Below are 5781 nucleotides of genomic sequence, written 5' to 3' on the forward strand. Positions count from 1 at the left end.
TATTACAGAAGGGGCAGAATTTCTTTGGCTTCCCCAATTTGGAAACTGGACGTGATGCCTGTTTTGGAGGCTCTGGGCCTTTAGCAGGAGGGTCGTAGCCCAATAAGACGGTTGTGGTTGCCGCTGCAGATCTCTGCTTGGGTCTGGCACCCTTCCCACAATCCACACGTGGCTCTCGAGGTTGCTGATGATGATGGAAATACACATCATCATCTTGGATGCGGACTTCATATTCAAGCCACTCTGCCAAATCTGCTAAGGTTGGGATGGGTGTCTGAAGAGGATTGATGAACCGCTTAAACTGCGCTCGAAGACTGTGTGGCAGTTTGGACAGCAGTCTGGTGACGTGTGACCCACACTCTAGTTCTGCTCTCCCCTCTTTCCCAAGCTGTTCTAACATTCCCACGAGAGCCCTCACTTTCAGGGCGAAAAGACGGAACGCTCGGCTGTCACCACTTCGCACCGGAGACTCTGACAACACGTCAGTGATCCGCTGCAGGGCAAGTTTGTGAGGTTGACCATACAGCTCTATCAGGGATGACATGGTCTGGCTGTATGGATAGCGACTATTGCTGTAGGAATCGGCAATAAGGAGGGCGTCTTCCAACTTGAGGTGATCGACTAGGATCTGGTACTTGAAACGTTCAGTTGCATCGTGAGGCAGGATATTGTCAAGGGCCATTCGCAAACGAGCGAACTGGCTGGGGTCATCAGACGTGAAGTATGGAATGTGTGGTGTTGGTCCCCGGTACACGGTCTCTGTACTTGGTAGAGGTTCGTGCTGACCATATTTCCTCCAGGCTTTGGAATCCGTTGGCGGCCAGCGAGGCGGGTCCCCAGTCATCTCCCGGAAGCTTTCTGGTTGTTGGCGCTGAAAGGTGTATGGCTCTGCATATTCAGGGGTGACCTGCCTCTTCACACATGCTCCAGGCCCATACTCGTCCTTCACGTTAATTTTCCCGACCTGTTCAGTCACAGGAAGTTGACTGTACTGATAAGGTGACGTACATCTGAAAGGACCTGAGGTTGCTGCACTAGCAGGAATTTCTGATACCGGAGGTGGTGGAACAGGGAATGGCTCAGCACTCTGAGGATCAAGTGGAAGTGATGCCTCTGGCCAAGGTAAATCCTGTATGTCATCCTCTGGTATGTGAAAGGAACGTACCGTGTGTGGGTAGTGTCTGGAGGCATGGTCAGGATGAGGAGACTGAGGCATGGAATCAGTCCACAAGGACTGCCTCTGGTCCTGGGTACGGGGGCCTAATGCAGAAGGTTGGGGAGCTGGTGACGTCTGGTGGGCTGAGGACCGGAGAGAGAGGGCACCAAGCAGAGTCTGAACCTCTCGTCTGAGCTGATTATTATCTTCCTGCATTTCTCTCAGTGCTGATAATACCACGTCTGAGGTGCCATGCTGAGAAGTCTGGTCAGCTGGAGTGGCTGAGGTGTTGGGATGTGCCCCATGGTCATCAGGGGACTGGTTGTGCGACACATGCACCTGTGGTAGTGATCTCCTCGGCAACTGCACCAAGAAGTCATCGAGGTAACGAGGCCGATGACCATCGCGACGAGGACGAGGAGTGGATGAGAAAGCCATCTTGCCTGTGAAACTGTAACTCCGGCTCGAAGGACCATGTAATGGAGGAGGTCACTGTAAGTGGGATGGACTTGACCTCCTGACTATGACTGATGTAGATGATAAGGTGCTGACTCTAAGAATCCACAATCTCAACAGGGTTGTCCGATAAGAACAGATGGCATATCCACAAAATCCACTGCCACTCAGGTATCTGTCGTTCACTCATTTATTTAGCAAGAATCCGAAGCACACATCCATAATGTGAGTGAGGGGATTTAACAGACTGTAAAATGCTATATGCCGTGTGGTGAGTGATGGTGTGGTTTCTGTTGGAAAGAACATAAAAGTCTTCCATAATTAGGTGAACAGAGTGAATTAAATGTGTAATACAACAATACAAACAATACTGGATAGTGGAACATTCAACCAAAATAAGGGAGTGTCAACAAATGCTAATTTTACTATTTACATAAATCCTAACTAGGCACTTTACATTAGAGCTAACATGAGAAATTAGTGACGGTCCCTTAATGACCGCACGGCAGAGGCTGCTTCGCAGTAAACGGCAGTAACAATCGGTAAACAAAGTGTGCGCCAAGGATTAAACAAGGGAGGATAATGGCCGCAGCAAAGAACAAACACGATAAAACACAGAAACTTACAGTCTCATGGACGCACACCGCTAACAGCATTAGAAGGAACGAAAATCCACACGGTGAGTAAACTCTGCTGACTCTTCCCACCTGCAGCTCCGACCGAACTCTCTGCGTCGACGTGTGCGTAGTGATGAGGTAGAATTGTGTCTTCTGATTGGCGAAGAGAATGGGTTGCCTCACCGCTCATTGGCTAAACGGCAGCAGTATGCTGATATCTTACTCCGCAGATGTGGCTCCGTTCATGAGTTCTGCGAACTGGCTGGCCTTTTGTACAAACCTGACTCCTTAACTCTTATAGAAACAGATTACACAAATCCAATGTACATTCAAATGAAAATCTCACGCTCTTTTCACATGTGGAGAATGCTCTACACAACAGCTCATTATTTAAAGTCCCAAATAAAAAATGTCCAAGGGGTAAAGTCCAAAAAATTCCTAGGGTGTGAAAGAAAATAGGGATGAAAGAATGTCAGTCAGTGGTCTTATGTATAACCAGCTGTGCGTGAAAGTGTGAGTGATACAGTCCTACCACACCGCAAGGTGCAGCAGATCATCAAGTGGAAAAGAAGCGAATCTCAGTCTCTCTAAGTCCAGGTGGGAAGGCTCGCCATCTATTTCACCGGAGGAATCCACCTCAGGAACAATTCAGCATACAAAAAAAACCTGACCTGTCAACAGACAGGGTCAGAAGAGCAATTCAAATATTAATTATGCTGTTCTAGCTATAATTCACAACTTAGGATTTTGTTTAAATCACATTCAACATAAATTTGCAATAAAAATACTCAATTTTGCAAAAATAAAACATCTCTCTTACATAAACTATGCATTAAACCAAGTAAAGTCAGTGCATATGCATATATGTCGCATATGCGACAATTATTAATCAAACAATTGAGATTAATTCAGTTTCTCAACGATAAAATGTGAAACAGACATGAACTAACTGAGACATACAACATGTGCTCACCGATCTCAGCGCATCACGGCTGAAGACAATGGCATAGTGTCTCTCGGTCGGAAAATGCAGGGCTCTAAATAACGTAACAGGACATGTTTTCTCTTTAATAACCGTAATACGACATGAAGGAAAAATAAACATAAGTTGCGCTTCAAGTGTTACCTTACTTCTGGAAGCAGATTGAGATGAACTTCCAGGCAGTTGATAGCAACCAGAGCTAACAAAGGCTAACAGTTTAGCTCCACGCGGTACTTTTTAAAGTCACCAGAAAAATGCAGCATTTGCCTGCTTACTCACTGTGGCTACTTTTAACATGAAAGGTAGCTGATAACCAGTGAACTTATGTGCAACACAGTTGGTTGCAACTTATATCTAATACTTTTTTTCCAGCTCAAAAGCTTCAGTCTCTCTTTTCTCCTGCCAGCACGCGACTACCTCCACACATAGCAGCAAACTCAGAGCACGTAGGTGGGACATACAGCGGCAGACTACTCTCCCATTGGTCAAAACATACTGGGACCTGTGCATTTCGATTGGTTGGGCAGGCTGTCCATCTCTCCTCATATCAGTCCTTAAAGTGGTACCCATTTTATGTGGGTTACACAGAATTTTTTTGTTTTTGTAATAATACACAATAAATAGCAATAGCATGCACGTGGTGCGTGTGTAGTTGTCTGCCTCTTCTAACTCCAGTGATTTTCCTGCAGTTTGAAATCTTGTGCGATCTTGTGAATTTCATGAGTTCAGCAACTAAGCACTCTTACTAGATTGTATCATGTCGTCTCAACAAGAACAAATTAAGTTGTTGAATTTCGTACAGATTCTTCATGATTTAACTACGTTCATAGAAACATGAAATTATTGTGTTCAAATTACAAGTTAGACTTTTTTAATGCAACAACCACCCAATTTACTTTTTTTGGTATACTAAAAAAACTAGAGGTGGCTGCTCGACTTGACTGAGATGGATGCCTTCCTGAAACCACGATCTAAAGAGCGCGAGTCTGAAACCCGTGCAGTGTCGCGGGATTTAACATTGATATATTATTGACTTACTTCACTTGAACATGATATGAACAATTTAATCTAGCCTCTCTGCATATCATGTCGTTTCTACACTATGTAGTTACACTTAACTTTAAAGCATGAGGCAATTGTGTTAAATACACGCAAGATGCTTACGTAAGAGCTGGCCAATCCCTTTTTTTCACTATAGTGAAAGTCAGAAACCTCAAGTAACCATTCGTCAGCTGGATGGGGAATACACATTTTTACCTAGCAACCAGTGGTTACCATGGGGTCACTTATCAGACTCAGGGCCTGCATGACTGGGTCTTAGCAACTGAGTTTTCATCAACTCTGCCAACCAACCAGTGTGGGAATGCTCATTCTTTTCTTGCTAGTTATCGGTGGTTGCCAAATGGTCACCAATTTTTTGTTGTTTTTTTATTTTGTTTTTCTCGCTATTTGTTTGTTTGTTTGTTTGTGTTTTCAAGTTTTACCCTGGCCTGGTGATGGGGAAGGAGGGCTTACTATATTTCCAAATTTTCCCAAGAGTCTTGCAAAGTTTGTTCGCTTTGCCCTTGCAGTCATGAAGCTGTTACTAATTAAATACTAGGATATTTTTTCAGGTGGGAATTAACGGGGGAAGGGGGGGCATTTGATGGCATCAATAAAGTTATACAAAATAAAACACAGGGTGCAAAAAACTTGAGTGCAGCTGTGTAGAAGAGCTGGTGAGCAAGGCTGATTTCCAAAGCTCTGCTCTCAATAACGGAGAAAAACCTGACATTTTAGTAGGTTACCAGACTCGTGACAGATTACATTGGTATGATACTTCATGATAAAGCCAAGTTTTCTGTAACCCTTGATCTGGGATCATGTTATTGTTTATAATGGCATCAAGCAAACCATACTAAATAACTGCAATGCTCATTAAAACTCCAAATTAAATCCAGGTTATAAAGTGTATATGAATCCAGTAAAGCTGGCTTTTTCTTATTGCAATAAAAGCCTACAGAAAAACAAAGCTAACGAGGCAGTGATCCTAACAAGTATTTGCTAATTTAAACAATGAAAATGCACGCTCAAGATTAATTTTGAGTCAGTCCAACATACATGTACTGTACAGCTCTGAAGCTGCATTTAAAAAGACAAAGGCAACAACTCCGTCTTTATATCTTTCTCTTTACCTTTCCTACTAAATTTGTATCCATTTATATCCAATCCAATTTTTCACTCTGTCATCATATTTTTTCTCCACTTTTCCTGCTGTCGATGCAGCAGTGCTGTGCTGACCCACCTTACAGTACTGACACCTTCCTGTCTTGTCCCATCCCATCCTGTCATGCCTCGCCTTTCCCTGTCACCCCACCCCATCCTGTCCACTTCTGTCCCATCCATACTGATTTCCATACCTCTTCTCAGACTGTCGCTTCCCTTAGTCAGTTTCTCTTAGTCTTTGTCTCTAAACTACCTTGCATTCCTTCCAGTTTTAGTCTTTAATGAACGTAATCATTGTGATATTTACCAGGCAGCTAAAATATTGACAAACACGATTTGAATCTGAGCAGAGAGCCCTTTATAAA

The 5781-nt window shown here is 43.7% G+C and overlaps 2 long non-coding RNA genes across 2 annotated transcripts; both read right to left on the minus strand.

The window, feature by feature from the left end:
* Positions 1–1786: 1786 nt before the first annotated feature.
* LOC113027333 (uncharacterized) lies at positions 1787–2408 on the minus strand. Its single transcript, XR_013910376.1, has 2 exons — positions 2239–2408; positions 1787–1902 (listed from the first exon to the last, which is right to left on the minus strand). It is a non-coding gene; the product is annotated as an uncharacterized LOC113027333 (long non-coding RNA).
* An 80-nt stretch (positions 2409–2488) lies between these two features.
* LOC113027332 (uncharacterized) lies at positions 2489–3655 on the minus strand. The gene is made up of 3 exons (XR_013910375.1): positions 3356–3655; positions 3203–3266; positions 2489–2900 (listed from the first exon to the last, which is right to left on the minus strand). It is a non-coding gene; the product is annotated as an uncharacterized LOC113027332 (long non-coding RNA).
* Between the last annotated feature and the right edge of the window lie 2126 nt (positions 3656–5781).

This window comes from Astatotilapia calliptera, chromosome 7 (assembly GCF_964374335.1).
Source record: "Astatotilapia calliptera chromosome 7, fAstCal68.1, whole genome shotgun sequence".
Taxonomy (NCBI): domain Eukaryota; kingdom Metazoa; phylum Chordata; class Actinopteri; order Cichliformes; family Cichlidae; genus Astatotilapia; species Astatotilapia calliptera.